Genomic DNA, 18,433 nt, shown 5'->3' with positions numbered 1-18,433 from the left:
GGCACGATCTCCGGATCTCAATCCCATCGAGTATGTATGGGATTTTCTAGGCAAACGCTTGGCAGCTCGTACCTTACCACCAGTAACGATTCGGGAGCTTCGATTGGCGCTGCAAGACGAATGGGCAGCAATGCCTCAACAACTCATTGACACCCTCATTCTCAGCATGGGCAGACGCTGTGAAACCTGCCTAGCAGTGGGGGAGATCATATCCCCTACTAAAGACCGGATGTTTCTTGCTGGACACCCATCACAGGGATGTTTCGGCCTTTAGTCGCATTGCGCTCCATGCTACTTTTTCAATAAAGCTTCTTTTTATCCCTCTGATTTCTCTTTTAGTAAGTGTTGCTTACATTACACTTGTCCTTACGTATTGGGGATCTTACGGTATTAAATGTGTTGATTTGGAAAGCTTTTGTACAAAGATATATTGAAAAAAACCGTCTCGTCCTTAATTTTTGCACACCAGTGTACGTTAATGCTGTGATCTTACTATTTAGTCTGAAAAATCAATCGCAGTTTTCATTAGAATCGCCCGTTCATAAATCAACATGCAACTCGTACAAAAGAAAGTCACAAACCTTGATGAAGTTTCCAATTATGATCAGGTGAAGGCACTGGAGCAAGATAAATTCAGTAATGATCATGGAATGATAAGACCTGCAAAACAGCTTTGGGTTTAAGACTTGCTTGTGAAAAAAGCGGCCATGAAAATCTTTTGCACCTCCAATAACTATTACACTCATGTAGAACATTGCAGCGGCGCGGTGTTTGCAGCACTTGCAACTCTTTCATATCAATAAATTGTCTATAAACAGAAAGAAACGTAAATGTTCCTTTTTCTTGTTCTAATTGATTTACTTCTAATTCCCTTGTAAAAGTTGCTATTCTTTACTTTAATTGGTGAAATTACGCGAAACGGTGTTGTTAACCTTAACTCAATTTTCGACTTTACGTGCTGCTGAATTGATTAGATCAAAAATCATGTGAAGTGTATTGTATTACTTCATGAGATCTGGTTATTGTGTTGCAGGCATTTGCTGGAGAGTGTAGCCATTCTGAGTCTGAGGACTTAATAATATTTTCAGACGATGATAATGTAATAACAATATCCGACGATGATGACGTACCAAAAAATCAAGAACCACTCAGGTAAAAAATTATGTTTCATTATATTACAGATAGAACAGCTCAACAAAACTTTTTTTTTTTGCGATTGTAACTAAATTTAAAATTAGCAGTTATACTGGGAAACAGTCATATTGATCATCTTGTGCTCAAGGCTAGAAAGAGACTAAATATCTTGAGGTACATCTCTGGACGTGATTGGGGGGTCTGATGCTGGAACAATCAGAAACACGTATATCTCACTAATCAGACCAATCTTAGAGTATGGCATCCCGATTTATTGCTCTGCCTCTGCTACAAATCTGCAAAAACTCGAAAAAGTCCAGCTCAGTGCTGCCCGGATTATTACCGGGCTGAGAAACATTTGTCCTAGTGATATTGTGCTTTACGAGGCAAACCTTCAACCAATAAGTCTTAGGAGACGAGCATACCTAACAAAATATTACAACAAGCTCAGAGCTCTTGGTACACAAAATCGTACCTCTATTTACTTCGAAAATTGGCGTAATAACCAAAGGCTCAGAAGGAACAGTCCCTTCAGCCAATAAGCCTCTTAATATAATCCTTAATACCGTGGAATCACATCATCTGATACAATGTCTAGACCCAGCGGATGATCTTGACGGCGTCTTTTTCCATCCTGACTTACCGGTTCAAGTGAATAAACAAACAGATCTTCCAGCCTATTTAAGACAAGTAGCTCTAGAGAGAATTGGAGAGATTCCTATTGACGCTATTCGAGTCAACACGGATGGCAGTAGAGACGATAATAAACACTCTGGTAGTGGAATTTACATCAAATCGCAAAACCTTGACTTGAGGATTCAGAGGAGAAACCCTGATTACTGCTCTGTGTTCCGTAGTGAACTAATAGCCATTGATGAAGCCCTAGACTCTCTGGAGCTTTTCCACCACGGAACCGAAATTTGGATTCTATCCGATAGCAGAAGTGCAATAGAGCACCTGACCAGATGGCAAAGTGTGAGAGACAGTGTAGGAGCTTCAATACTCAACAAACTAAAACAACTTTCCTTCTCTCATCAAATTCACTTGCAGTGGATCCCTTCCCATGTGGAAATAGAGGGTAATGAGAGCGCGGATACCTTGGCGAAAGCTGGTGCTGCTGAGGTCTCAGAGCCAACGGCATCACTCACCTTTCAGGAGATCCACTCAAAGATTAAACACAGGGACAGTATCACTTGGATTGTACAGCCAGAACACCATTGGTACAGATGTTCACGACCTGGTGGCTCCCTGACCTCTGGGTTTGACAGACAGGAACAAACAACTCTTGTCCGTTTTCGTAGTGGACATCTTAAAACTTTAAAATTTTCGGAGGGGTCGAAGACCTTTCAGACTTGTTCCAAGTGTTCCGTTGAGCATGCCTCGCCTGACCATATACTGTCGTGCCTGGGGCTCTCCAGGAGGGATCTGACTGGAGACCCACTGCCGGTGCTGGATTTTTTGAGGGTAAACAAACTCATGGACCTGGTCTAGCTCTGCTGACCATGGGGGCATGCAACAACAACAACAAGTATTAAGTTTATTAACTTTAAGTTTTGTATTTTCTTTAAAGTTTCTTCCACAACTTAAACAATTTATTTAAAACACATTGCACACGTTTCGCAAAAATAAATCGCACCAATTATTCTATGCTGCAGTAAAGAGGAAATACAAAGTAACATGCGTAAATTTTTCCAGTCCTATTTAATGTCCGAATTGTAGCCGACTGTACTGAGGTGGCAACCGAAAAAAAGTAAATGCCCAACTTGCAAACCTAATATGCACTCTCGCTACTAAGGTAAACATTAAATTTTTAGTTGGTGTTTCGCCAGCTAAGTTGTTCACCTATCTAAGTAAAGGTTATGGTAATCGACCTTCTGACAATTTTACTTTTAAACAAAATAGAATTGTGGGAGTGTTGGATTTGGATGGTGTAATGGCACATAAAATGTTCCTCCTAGAGGGGGAATGTAAAGAAAATAGATTGGATCTGCTCATATCAGGCTTTTATTAAACAAAAAGCCATCTTAACAAAGACGAAGCTCCCGCAAGAGAGCTAGTGCTCGTGTGGAGAGAGCCATACAACAACTACAAGTTCTTAACTTTCTTCGGGATAAAATACCATGAGATCGGGTTACTGAAACGGACAGCATTCTCATTGTTATAGTTGCACTGTTTAACTTAAGCAGTTCAATTCTTTGAAATGAACAATTTTGAGACATTATGTTTGAAAATTAATTTTGGAGATTGCACGAGTCAATAAAGTTTTCATAAAATATTAAATAAAGTTCAAAATAAAGTAATATTCAGTACATTTGTAGGGACGAAATTCGTATGTTTTAGTAGAATCCCGATAGTGCCTGCAGCGCAGAGTACAGAGGATATGAGCAACAGCGCCTCTGGGGAGTTTGCTCGCGAAAGAAAAGCTGCTCGTGCGAAGGAAAAGTAAAAATATGAATGATCCAACACCCAGTAAGTCCGCTACACTGTCCCCATATCATTGTAAAATCATCAAAGATGCAATAAATCAACAGCTGAAAATTGTGTATTTATAACTTACACTCCGCTTTGTATTAGCAGAATCTAGCACCTCTACTCCGAGTTGATGAATACATACAACCAAGTTCTTCGAATGGACAGATTAATCTGCGAACACCTAAGAACTTACTGTCGATCAAAAAGAGAAAAATAGCTAATGATTTTGAAAGTCCTACACTTGTGATCAAGAGACACAAACGATTTGGGATTCGCAGTGTTCGTAAAATATCAAAAGATAATCGATCAGTATATTCGAAAGAAATTGAACATGATATATTATCGACAATTGTAAAGCTAATGGCAGAAGCTGATTTAAGTACTAGACAAGCTATCAAGGCTGTTCTGATAGTTAGTAATAACCTTTTTGGACAAACCTTTAAATTGCCAAATGATATGAAACATCATTTTGAAAGGTCTAAAGACAGAACCAAGGCAAAAACCAAGTATTGATCCTTATCGACTTCCAACAAGACATGCAATTATTGAAGCACGGTCACTTATTGCTTTAAGAGCTGAACAGCAAATTGGTATAGCCCTGCTTTCCACAGATGATGCAGTGCAAATGCTGGATGGAAGAATAGGAAAAGTTATGGCATTACCATTGCATGTAGATGAAAAAGTGCATGTTCTACCTCTACACAAAGTAGCAAATGAAAATCAAAGTAACCTTGTAAAACTTATAGATTATCAATTTGAAAGACTTGCAGTGCTCACTAAAACTGAAAAATAAGATTTATGGCAAAAGATAAAAGCAACAATGTCTGATTTAGCTAGTGAAAATGAAGGTTTGGCTAAAGCAGTCCCGGTCGAAATTTAGGCGAAATATATTGGGCTATGCGTATCAACGCGTAAACTACATGTATAAGTATTAAAATAAAAAATGCATAGTATAAAATACAAAAACACTTTTCAAAAAATACATTCAGCCGCAACAAACAAATAAATTTTCCATGTGTAATGGAGCCTCCGGTATAATACTCCAGAAAACATTTTCCATAGAGAGGAAATAGTTTATCTTGTGGATAATTTTTAAAAACAATGTAACGTAACCAATAAAACTGTAACATGGCGCGAAGAAAGTAAAATATGTCGAGAAATACATTTTTCCAGTATAAATAATGACCGTTATTTATAATTTCGTTTAAAATCGTTTGTATCGATGTTTTTTCATCGGTTATTACAACCCCAAAACATCTCGTTTGACGATGGTTTTATATATTTGAAAGGGTAGGAAAAGCAACACGAGAGAAAGCCATTGATAATAATCGTGATAGTAAATTTCGTGTTTTGTCTTCGGTAAACGTTCCGTTTATTAGACAATGTGTTTTCAACAAATTTTAGGAGATTGATTGACGATCCAAGTGACAAATGGTGGAGTCTCCTAACAATTGACGAGACATGCTTAAGCGAAAGCGAACAGAAAGAAATTCCGTACATATGTATGATGGACTTGACATAAATTACTGCATGATTTTAATTGTTGACCATATTTTGCTTTTTGAAAACGAAGTAGATTTAATAGATAGCATGATTGCTTTATTGTTCAAGTTTACACTTGGTGGAAAGATCAACTCAACGCCTTAAAAAAAATAAACAAATAAACTTTTTTTTTAATGCGTCAAAATTTGACCGAAATCGTCTTTTATACAATTTACGTAAATGTTTTGCAATGGCCGGATCTTTACGATTTTTAGATACCGTACCCGGGATAGTCGCTATCGGTGGTACGAACCTTCCTTATATCGGAGGATATACCATCACCAACGGTTCCGCGTACATTTCGAGGGATCATTTTATCGATTGGATCGTTTTTACTGACGATTTATCGAGACAAAGTCAAAATTATTTATGCAGTCAATCTGTACACGTACGGTACCCTCCGTTCCAATTCCTGTACCTCCGTCCTAGAAACGATTCGATGGTTTTTATCGGTCGATGACTTTTTGAACGTGCCTTGTCAATTGTGTCTGAAATCTGTCACCGGTTTTTGGCGATTAGTGGATTACAGGCACTCGTTCGATATAACGTCAATCAAATTCCTCATTTCAGTACCGCCGTTTTGCGAAAAAATAAAAATGAAACGTGCGACATGTCGAATCTCTTTGAACGAATTAATATCGAATAAATTGTCAAATATCCAATATTGGATCTCAAAAAATAAAAAGAAATTTATTGCAATATAGTTTAAAAAATTGAAACAGTAATTTGTCAATGAACAATGTAGAGATTTGATCTTTGATCTTATAAACTACAGAATCGGGTTTGAATTAACAGTTATTTTTTCACTATTTCCTTCCAACAGAAAAGTTTTGATAATATTCCATTTCACAAAATTAAAAATAAGCTGACAAATCACTTTCCACAACAAATCATAACTGCCTTTAAGTATTGCAAGCCTTTTTGCAAAAGTATTTACAATTACCGTGATGTTGCTTTTTCGCATACTGCTGATGATTTTCCATGTTTATGCAATCAGGACAATTTTAAAGATTTTGTCGCTGCTGATCACAAGCTGGTAATTTAAATATTATCAAAAACACAAATGGCAGATATTTGATGTATTTTGGTGCAAAATTTAGGCTCAACAGTACTTGCAAATTCAGTAAAGCAGTTCATATTTTTAAGGTACCCGACTACCTTCGGAGACCAAATTTTGAAATTTTTTACAAAACTTTTTTTTGTATGTGTTTATGTGTGTATTATGACCTAAAACATTATATAATAACATGAAAATTAAAAAAAAAAAAAAAAACTGAATTTGTGGGAGGAAAAGTGGTTAAAATTCATAAAAAATCGACTTTTTTTTAAAATGGTATAACTTTCTACCAAATTAATATATTTTTATTTTCTTTGCTTTATTGTGTTGGTAAATAATCAACTTAGGGAATAGACTTCAAGTGTGACATAATATTGAGTTTAAAATATTTTACAGCTGATGTACAAACCAATTTGGGAAATACGGAAAAAAAATTCAAATATTATTTTTTAATTAGGCTGTAAAAAATAAAATAATAGTTTAATCAACTACATATTAGTCTAATCCCTAGACATAGAATCATAGAACATCCATGCAAAGTTTCAAGTAAATTGAACAAAATCATTTTGAGTTATTGCATTTGAAATGGAAGAAAATAATGAAAAACCATGTTTCGAGATATGAGACAAAAAATGACAACGTTATCAAATTATCAGCATTTATTTTAAAATTAAACTTTAAAATGTGCCTAAATAATATAACCTAGCATTTTTACTTTCAAAACAGGTAATTTCTACTCTCAAAACACATTAAGACAATTTTTAAGCTGTTTTTAGTAACATCGACTATTTTTTTTAAAAAATAATATTTTGCATATCCGTATTCATGCCCAGAAGATATTTCAGTATAATTCATGTCCCTTAGCTGCAAATTATTTTTTATTTAATTTACACTGTATGAAGATAATAAAACAAAGATATAGACTGATTTTGATATAATGTAAGGATTTTGGTATATTGAAACAGGTTGTTCGAACAACTTGCTCGAAAATTATTAATTTTTACGCATTTAATATATATACCGCAGATACATGAAATGCAATGACATGTGATTTCATCAAAAACTTCTCCAGACAGAGCATCAAAATATGAAAAATAATACAAAATGAATTTTTCAATAAAAAGCGAAAATATGAAAAAGTAAAGTTATGCCCTGTAAGCATTTACTGAGCTAGTACTAATAATTTGAGTAGTGTACAATACAATAAGACATTCTGATCAAGCATATATATATATGTATCCAATAGCTTATAAAGACTGAATATTACATATTTTCCAGGTGCAGTTCTTTGACAAAAACCAATACATGCTTGCAAAAATCGCAAGAGATATCAATGTTCTCTATTCGGCAAATCCAAATTAAAATCCACCGGCTTTGTAGGTGGTTCCTTCGTATTTTTCTAATTGTGCGTTGCTTTTTTTGCGAGAAGCTTTTAAAATTTTTCTGCGCTTTTTAGCATTGGCGAAAGAGTTACGCGATGCATCGGATACTCGTGTCAAGTCCAATAGTTGATAACCTTTCTGTGTGAAGTGTCCAGGATCTTTTATGTTTAGTTCTTTTAGCACAGATAAGGAACCAAAATAGCCTTCATTGAACTGAATAACAGCATCATACACACCAATTTTCAATGTTTTCAAGGTGACAAAAGTATCCTTAGGTACACGCCTCCAAATAATTCCGTTGAACGACTCATTTGCATTTTGAGTCTTACCGTGAATGCATTTTGACAGTAGTTTCTTATCACATAAAGCTAAATATGTTTTTTTGACTTTATTCAAAGTCACTTGGGATAAGCCTGTCTGTTTTTCTTGATGCTGCACACTTTTGTGGACCGCTCGTTGATAAGCACACCAGCTGTTTTCGCCAACCGGGCATTGACCATGCATCGGATTAGCAGCACTTGATGCACAATGGAACAGTGCAGCTATTGTGCTTTGCTGCATTTTGTCCAGATTTCCAACGCTACTACGTATTGCTATTCCGTAATAATTTTGGAGACGGTCGATGAAAGTGTCTGTCAGCTTTCCTCGACCAGACAAACCCGGTGTTTTTTTTTTAAATTTTCGCAAATGTGAGCCAACCCTTTTTTGGATATGCCCAATGCATTCCATTTTCTGCACACTGTCTTTGCCGTATGTGTCTTTGACTTTGGTAAAACCTTTTGAGTTCCCATCTCCAAAATACTTCGTATACTTCAAACTATTCTTTTCCACCGAACGTTCAAATATTTTTAGAGCACCAATAACTTCCATGTGAGAAGCGGAGCCAGTATGGTTTTTCGAACAGTCATGTTCAGCTTGCAGCGAAAGTTGAACAGTGTTATTTTTCTCTTTTTCAATATTGCGGCATATTGAGCAGTAAGAGGACATGATTTCAATGTCTAATACTTTGCCAGTGTCAATTGAGAGAGCAGCAACACACCCGTTTAATGAAGAGTAGCCACGCTTTTGCCACGTTCCGTCGACTGACACACCACATTCAAAGTCTGCAGCAAGAGCAAGTTGGTTGGTTGGTTTGATTTTTTTGGCGCAAGAGCCCTTAAGGGCTATACTGCGCCAAACGATATTTTATTATGTGCTATTTATTTTTTATTAAAGAATATAGTAAATAGAAGCATATTTTGAAGGAGAAAGCATAAAACTTCAAGTGTCAATATTAAAAAAGTGCATCCGATAAAAACATTTAAACAATTTGAAGATAAAGACAAAATGGGCAAAACAATATCTTGAAAAACAAAGGAAGGACGAAATCACATAATGTCGAGACAAACACTAAATTAAAAAGGAGAATCCAATCTCCTGGAGGAAGGAGTACAAATTGCGATGGGGTGGATCCCCCAGCAACTCCTTCAAAGATGGGTTAAAATTATTAAAATATTTATAACGAATTCGATTAAAATTTGGGCAGTTGCATAAAATGTGCAACACTGTCTGATTTACATCACATGTAATGCATGTTGGAACTGGTTCATGACATAAGAGATATTTGTGGGTGAATCTGGTATGTCCAATGCGAAGTCGAGCTAATAAGACTTGTTCTCTCCTGGTGATATTTAATGATCCGAAACCTCTAGTGGAGGGCTGGATTGAATGTAATTTATTTTCGATTTCTGAATTCCACGTCCCCTGCCAATACGTGTTGAGGCTTACAACGATGGCGTTTTTGATATCATCGAAAGGGACACTATTATCGACCAGGATACTTGCAGCTCTGGCAGCTGAATCGGCTGCCTCATTGCCTGCAATACCCACATGACCAGGGACCCAACAAAAGGTAATTTCAAAATTATTTTGCATAAGGTTTTTGTATAAAAGATATGACTGGATGACTATAGGATGGCTATTATTATTGCAGTGAGTGATGGCTTCCACTGAACTCTTGGAGTCAGTGAATATCACCCACTTTTTGTAGACGGATTGGGTTATTGATTGTAGCGATGAAAAAATAGCTTTTATTTCTGCAGTAAATACCGAGCAAGATGTGTTTAGTTTTTCTGCCGTAACTTGATCATTAATTATTGTTGAAAAGCCGACGTGATTGTTTGCTTTTGATCCGTCAGTAAAAATGTGTTTGTAACCAGAATACTTGCTTTTGATCTCATTAAAGACTTGTTGATAAACTGTATCTGCAGTAGTTTGTTTTGGGAATTCTGATAAATCATTAATTATAGAAGGTATGACTTCGCACCATGGTTCAATTAGGTTTATTGTGTTGACGGTTTTAAAATCTGGTAGCTGCAGGTCTGAGAGTACCCGACGCATTCGGATCCCAAATGTTGGGGTCATCGAAGGCCGGTTTAGAAATAAAGCAGCATTACATGGGAAAAAAATATGGAGATGTAGTGGGTGATTGGTGCAGGGTTTTATTTTGAAGTAAAAATTTAAAGAAAGTTTGAGGCGTCTATTGTTTAGAGATTGTTCGTGTGCAAGGATATGAAGACTGTTGATAGGCGAAGTTCGAAAGGCTCCTGTGCAGATGCGTAGTGCCTGATTATGTATTGGATCCAGACTTTTCAGATAGGTTTTAGCAGCGGAACCATAAATTTGACATCCGTAATCAAGTTTTGAGCGTATCAAAGCCCTGTATATTCTTAGCAGAGACTCAGTATTAGCACCCCAAGAAGTGTTCGCTAAGACTTTAAGGATATTTAATTTTAATGAACATTTCTTTTTCAACTCTTGTATATGCGGTATAAATTTTAGTTTATTGTCAAGTGTGAGACCAAGGAATTTTCCTTGATCTTTTACAGCTATTGGTTGATTATTGAGGAGGAGATTTGGGTCAGGGTGAAGGCCTCTTTTTCGGCAGAAGTGGATACAGAATGTTTTTTGAGCAGAGAAAGTGAAGCCATTTTCTTCCGCCCATTGGGTTACTTTATTGATTGCAATTTGAAGTTGTCTTTCAACGATACTCATGCTCGTTGATGAGAAAGAAATTTGAAAATCATCCACGAACATGGTACCTTTTACTGCGGGAGGCAATTGGCCAATCAAGCTATTGATTGCTATAATGAATAGAGTTACGCTTAGTACACTTCCCTGGGGTACTCCTTCTTCTTGAATGAAGGTATCCGACAGAAGAGACTTGACGCGTACACGAAAAGAACGATGTTTCAGAAAATTGGAGAGAAAGATGGGTAAATTACCTCGCAACCCATACTCGTGCAGGGTTTTGAGGATCCCATACCTCCAGGTACGGTCGTATGCTTTTTCAATATCGAAAAATACGCTCACAAGATGTTTTCGTTTAAGAAATGCTTCTCTAACTGATGTTTCGAGAAGAATTAGATTGTCTATTGTGCATCTGCCACGCCTAAATCCACTTTGAAATGAAGATATGAGATGGTGTGACTCCAGAATGTGCATCAGTCTGGCGTTTACCATCCGTTCCATGAGTTTACATAGGCAACTAGTGAGAGCTATAGGTCTATAGCTCTCAGGTTTATCAGATTGTTTATTTGGTTTAAGGATAGGGATAACTATTGCTTGACTCCAGGATTTTGGGAATCTATGTTCGGAATAAATTCTATTAAAAAGCTGCAGAATATTTTCTAATGAAGACCTGCTTAGATTTTTTAACATGCTATTGTGTATTTCGTCAGAGCCAGGTGATGTGTTTCTTGATTTTTGTAAAGCAATATTTAGTTCATGAAAGGTAAATTTTGTGTTGTATTGATGAATAATGTTTGAATTAAAATCAAGAACTCTTCGTTCTTTATGAGATTTAATAGCTAAAAACTTAGAACAGTAATTATTTGCGCTGGAGACTTCAGCCAAGTGAGTCGCCAGGCAGTCAGCTACCTCTTTGTGATCAGATAAAAGTTGACCATTTTTCTCCAGAATTGGAGCACAAGATATGCTATAGTTTCCAGCGATTTTTTTTATTTTACCCCATACAGTCTTGGACGGGGTGGACGTCGTGATTGTGCTGACATAGGCCTGCCACGAGTCCCGCTGGCTTTTCCGTCGAATCCTACGAGCTTCAGCACGAGCTCGTTTAAGTGTCACAAGATTTTGTGTGGTCGGGTATCGACGAAATGTGTTCCATGCTTTTTTTTGTTTCTTCTGAGCTTCTTGGCAAGCAGAGTTCCACCATGGCTTAGGATATTTGATCCTGCCTTTAGAGGTTCTTGGTATAGCAGCGTTCGCTGCGTTTAAGATGATGTCGTTTACTCGCTTTACCGCTACATCAATATCAATGTCAGTCACGTCTTCCGATGTTATTTCTGCCAAATGGGTAAATGCTGCCCAATCAGCTCGATCAATGCGAAGACGGTCTTGCTGATGCTGCTGATAGCTGCAGCGTCCAGTATAAGTTATTTTGATTGGAAAGTGGCCACTAGTGTAGAGACCACCCTGCACCTGGAAATCCCAAAGTGGCAGAAAGGAAGGTGAGGATATTGCAAGATCGATGGCATGGTAGGTTTGCGTAGGAAGGTGGAAATAGGTATTTTCACCGTCGTTAAGAACACATAGATCGTTGTCTTCAATAAAGTTTTCAATAATTAGACCTCTGCTGTTAGAGTCTGAGCTCCCCCAGAGAGGATTATGGCCATTAAAATCCCCCAAGATGACAAATGGGGGAGGAAGTTGATCAACCAATGTCTGCAACTCCACGCTTCTCAAGTCGTAAGAAGGTGGAATATATATAGAGCAAACTGTGAACAGCGAGTGAAGGTGAACGCGCGCAGCTACTGCTTGCAGGGATGTGTTGGTATTGAGCTGGCTAGATGCATAATCATTGTTGATTAGCAATGCCACTCCTCCACAACGACGGTCGCCTGACAAGCAGTCCTTGCGGTATATGTCAAAACCTTTCAACCTCGGTCTATCAACAGGGGACAGAAATGTTTCTTGCAGACAGAATATGGCCGGTTGGTGATATTCGACAAGATCTTTGATGTCCGTGACATTATGCGAGTAACTCTGACAATTCCAAGAAAGAATGCTCAGGGCCATGAAGAGAAAAGGAAGGAGAAACGGCCAGAAGAAGAAAAAGTAACTCAAGAAGGAGGATGGTCCGTCCACCCTTCATCGTCGGATGGCGGAAGATCTTCAAAATCGACATCCTCGTCCTCCTCTTGGGGAGGAGGTTGTTGGAGTTTTTCGATTTGGGAGTTAGTTAATTTTACTTTCTTACTAGAAAGTAAAAAGTCCTCTTTCTTAAAATTATAAAATTTTGGGGGCCTCTGTTTAGAGGCTACCCCAATTTTTGCGCGCGTTTGAATAAATTTCTTTTTTTCTACAGTTTTCTTTTGTTTTTGATCAGTTGGTTTGTTCGAAATTAATTTAGTTGAGTAACTTGTACTTGGGATTTGTGTACTTTGTACTTGAATTTCATTATTATTTTTTTGTGGAGGCTTTGGAGTATTGAGCTGTTTATTTTTTGATTTAGGAGAGTTAGTTGATTTAGTGTTGGTTATTGTAATGATTTGAGGATCTGTTTGTGTACCGGTGGAATTGAATACTTTTCTTACTGCTGCAGCATATGAAAGTCCAGATAGAGGTGTACGAGACTGAACTATTTTTCGTGCGTCTGGGTATGATATATTCTGAGTAGTTTTGATAACCTGTATTTCTTTTTCGGAGAGCCATTTAGGGCATTTTCTAGAGTAGGACGGGTGATCTCCTTTGCAGTTGACACGTTTGAATTCCTTTGAGCATTCATTGCTATCGTGGCCGGCCTCAGCACATCTGGCACAAGCTTCTGTGCCACGGCATGACAGCTTGGAATGCCCAAAGCGCTGGCACTTAAAGCACCGTAGCGGGTTAGGAATGTATGGTCTAACAGGGCATGAGAGATATCCAGCTTTGACACGTGAAGGGAGGATAGGCGTACTAAAGGTCAGAATGACATGTTTCGTATTCTGCATTACGCCATTGCGTTTAATAGTGATCCTTTTCACTCCACTTACGTGTTGGTCCTTCATTTCATCTAGGATTTCCTTCTCTGGTGTGAATAGAAGGTCTGGCTCTGAAATTACTCCCCGAGAAAAGTTTAATGTAGAGTGGGCTGTAACTGTGCAAAGATAAGGACCTAATTGTTTAATAGCTAGTATGAGTTGAACTTGTTTATTATCTTTTATTTCGACCAAAAGCTCGCCTGTTCGTGTTTTTTTTACTGATTTAAATTCGCCGATTAGATTTACAAGAGCTTTGTTGATTAGAAAAGGAGATACAGCAGTAAATGTAAGGTTTTCATTTCTTTTGATAACGAAAAATTTTGCGGAGGTATACGATTCATTCTGACGCTCCCCACAAGGGGGAGAAGTGTTCTTTGAGTTTTCATCCATAAACGAACCAGAGAACTAGGGGGAAAATATGGGGTCTAACCCCTGTGTAGCCCCCCACACAGAGGTAAGGCTGCGTACGACAGGGTTCGCCTGCTATCCCTGAAGTCTCCCGTTTGAGGCACCGACTACCCCCGGTACCACGCAGCCATCGGCACGGTTGACACGCCTTGGCTTAGGGGTTTTCGTCCGCATTTGGTAAGTGTGATGAGGGAAGGAAGGGAGAAAAATCCCCTCCCGCCGATATTCTGTTTGAGCAACTGGGGGTTCACGACTCCTCCCAAGAGCTCGCCCCGAACTCACCACACCGCAAGCCCCCCCACCACGACAAGGTAAACGGACACGGGGGGGGGGGGCAGCAGCAAGAGCAAGGTTTGTGTCGATCACTTCTATTGCAGCTCTATTCATAGACTCATGAGCCACATTAGACACAGCGGTGAAAAGTTTTTTCTGGTGTTCTTGAAAAGAAACTTTGCACAAAGGAGGAGGCATATTTAATGTGGCACAAAGTTTTTTTGAAACTTCGTGTCCTCTGCCAATTTGTCTCATCCCATACACAAATCTTGAATTGATTTCTGCAACATTATTTTCTTTTTTTGAAGAGGCAAATCCTTTGACAAAATCAGATTCCTTACATTTAATGGAGAAGTGGCAGCAAAGTCCATACCTGCTATCCTCAACGAAAATAACTCCATTTGAAAAGCATTGAGGACAGCAAAGATCAGCAAATACATTTTTAATTATATCAATGTCGACAATTCTGTTGCCAGTAAAAGCTTCAGGAGCAGTATTGTTTCCATTCTGAAGATTCAGTTTACTAGAACTTGCAGTAGAAACGTTAGTACTGTCAATAGGAACATCGATTTTCTTTATGTATCGGTTCCCATAGAACTTTCTCTTCCGCTTTTGAGCTGAAGATCTAGCCATAACAAACTCCGGAAAAGATTAGAAAACTCTTTTCAAATATAACAATAGCAAAATCAACAAATTACTAACAATAAATCAACTAATATTACAAAAAAAACCAACAAAATTTAACGAAAGTTTAATATAAAAGCAATAGAACAAGAGCGAAATCGAATGTAAACAAGCCAGCAAGAAAATGTTTTGCTAGCAATATGATGCCAGATTCATTTAGAAAATATTGGAAATAAATTGTTGCCAGAGAATTTTTGTAATTTAAAAACTTTAGTTTAATTAAAACTATCATTTAATAATGCTTTTAAACCAAAATTTGAAAGCGAAAACAGCGTCAGACGTTAACTTCCGGTCGAGAATTGATACTTCCGGTTTGGAAAAGCGCGGTAGCTAATTTTTTAAAACCCTATAACTTCTGTTCTATCTGACGTAGGGACAAAATTTAAACGGTTTTAAAGGGAGAAAAGTCCACTATTTCACTTTCTATAAAAAGCAGAAAATCAATATTTTAGTCAAAATTGACCAAAAAAAGGTAGTCGGGTACCTTAAAGTAAACATTCTTCGATTCATTAAAAAAGTTGCATACTCGCACGCAATACCTTTCAAAGCATTCCAAATTCCAAGAATGGAAAGATCTTTTAATCATTGAATTTAAAACTTTTTTTCGCTAAACAAATTAACAACGCAGAACACCAATATCAAAATTTGAAAAAAGATGAACTCTAATATATCAACAATTTAAAAAAATTCTTTGTCATTGTTCCAATAATTATGGTATCATTTGCAAACATTTCTACGTTAAGCAAGTCTTACAAGAACTTAACTCGTCTCTATATTACGAAAAATCGAATCTTTCTACAGATGTGATCATTAAACAGTTTCATAGTTTTACCATCTCAAACTGTCAAACCCTGCCTTTTATCTTTATAACGCCCAAATTCCACAAATCACCAGTTAAATTTCGTTTCATTTGTTCTACTACAAAAAGCTTTGGTAAAAATATCAACATCAGATTACAATTTATTTTGAAAAAAATCTATGATTTTCTGAAAGTTAAATTTATGCTTACTAGCTATTTCTGGTGCATTGACAACAGTTTCGAAATCATTAAAAATCTACAAGGCACACCTAAATCAATTTACACATTTGACTTTGAGAATTTATTCTGCAACATTCCCATTGAAGATTTATATACAACTTTGGTGAAACTATTTGACGTAGTTTGCATCGACAGGAATTTTTTCAATAGTCTTTGTCATTTCTGTTTCTTTAACAATTTCGTGACTTTCAACAACTTTACTTTTAAACAAATACTTGGAATAGGCATGGGCACTAACTATTCTAGCACTGCTGCTAATTTGTATCTTTTTTTCTATGAATAAAAGTAAATACTAAATACACAGTACATTATAACAAAAAACATGATATTTTTATGTATATTGACGACATCCTTATCTTCAACAAAAGTATGGAAGACATTTTCCCTTTAATCTATCCACAAAATCTACAACTTAATAAAGCCAATGATAACTTTCTGTCTGCTGATTTTCTGGACATTTCTTTCAAGATTGTCGATTCTAACCTTATAACAGATATTTATGATGAAAAAGATAACTTCAATTTTTATACAAAAAGTATGCCACATTGGTTCAGCAATTTACATAAAAAGGTTTTCATTAACATTATGATTGGACAGCTCAGCAGATTTTTAGAATTTGTAGAATCAATTCTCAATTTAATAAACAAATCTTCAAATTTGCTGCAAATCTCTATTATTACAATTTTTATCCTGCCAATTTCACATTTTATTTTATTTTAATTCATTCAAGAAATCTTTTCTTCAACATGGACAGATTTAGTTTCCACCCAACAACTGCGATTTGGTAAGTGTTACTGGGTAACTTTGATGATAAAAAGCGCTGAAATCCTTTCGACAGGAAGGTGCTTTTTGGATGCCCTGCCCCAGCGACTTGTTTGATTGGCGAGGCATCGGATCTTTAGTCTCTGACAAACGGCTACCTTGACACAGACATTGTTGTCAGAGAAACGTTAGAAATTATGTGGTATGTAATTTTTCTTTTTTTATTTTGCAGTTCAGAGCTGGGGGGTTGGTAATACATGACAGCATATTACTAAAAAACCTTACGCATACTATTCATATGTGTAAAATTTGTAGCATTTCATTCAAACACTAAGCATATACAACGTTTTATAATTTTCCTGTTTACTGTATTAAGCCTAATACGTAGCAACACATAAGTTCGTAAACTCAAATACATACTTTTACTTTTAATTTTTGCTGCATGTATGATACTGACCCGCACAGAAACCTTGCAGAATATTTAATATGCCAGATGCTCCAGCTCTTCATAAACGTAGCAGCCGATTAATACCCATGGTATCATTAATTCTTATTTTTAATGTTCCTAGTTTATTTTTTAATGTTCGAAGTTTGTTATTGTTGTTTATCTTCGTTGTTACATACACTTATCATTGTGCTACCTGTGTATGTGAAACCACATACTTTACTATATGTTCAATACATTTAACTGCTTTAGCTGCAACATTGCGCTGTTTAAATGTAGTATATTTTACATCAATTTTGATCACTATATTATATGTATAATACTTAGCATTTAATGCTGCTATTGTGCCTACGCTTTGTATCATTCTCCTCGTCTCACATAGGGTTTGCACAGTCTGAGTGTATTTTGTTCGATGTTCTTTTCGCATATTAGGTTACACCTACAAAATACTCTTTATAAAAAAAAAATTCACACAAAACTTTTTTTCTCTTGGCTGCTAAATGTAAAAAGAAAAATTGTAAAACTTGTGCAGTTAGTGGAGACTCTGTCGATGTTGTATCTAATAGTCACACCCCATTTTGTAAATTAAATAACGTGATATATACGCGTCGCCGCGATGGGGGTGACGTTGCGCAGATTGTGTGAGAAAAAAAAGAGGTCATTGTGTTTCATCGAAAAGATGGTGGTGACGAGAAGGTTGCGCAAGAGCAATTGGTTTCGTGCGCAAAAGCAATTAGATTAAAGAGCTCAACGTGTGACGTCGTGAGAGACGAGGTCAAATCGGAATATAAAACGGGGAGCTCGAAACATATTTATTCCTCTCTTTCGCTCGAGTCTATATAGAGTTTTGAAATGGAAAATTCACGAATTTTTGGTTTGATTGACGCGAAAGGATTTCGCATTGATGAAAAATTTCATTTTCGTGAAATTGCAATGACGACGATTCATAAAGCCAAGGACGACTATGATCATTTCACGGTAGATCTAACGAAAGAGTTGAAAACAGTTCAATTCACTAGAAAAGATTGTGCATCAGTATTTTATCTACAAAATTATTTAGACGGACTATCTCTGTATCCCGAAAAAACGGAAGAGAATGTAATGATACCAGAATGGATAAAATATCACCTAGCATGTTTTCAAAGAAACGCCGAGGAATCTCAAACAGTGTGGGGCTACGAAGGCCGGAGTTATGTGGTAAACGAGTTACTGGAC

Source organism: Uloborus diversus, chromosome 9 (assembly GCF_026930045.1).
Source record: "Uloborus diversus isolate 005 chromosome 9, Udiv.v.3.1, whole genome shotgun sequence".
NCBI classification, from domain to species: domain Eukaryota; kingdom Metazoa; phylum Arthropoda; class Arachnida; order Araneae; family Uloboridae; genus Uloborus; species Uloborus diversus.
The sequence above is the reverse complement of the archived record's forward strand: the minus strand, read 5'-3'. Positions refer to the sequence as shown.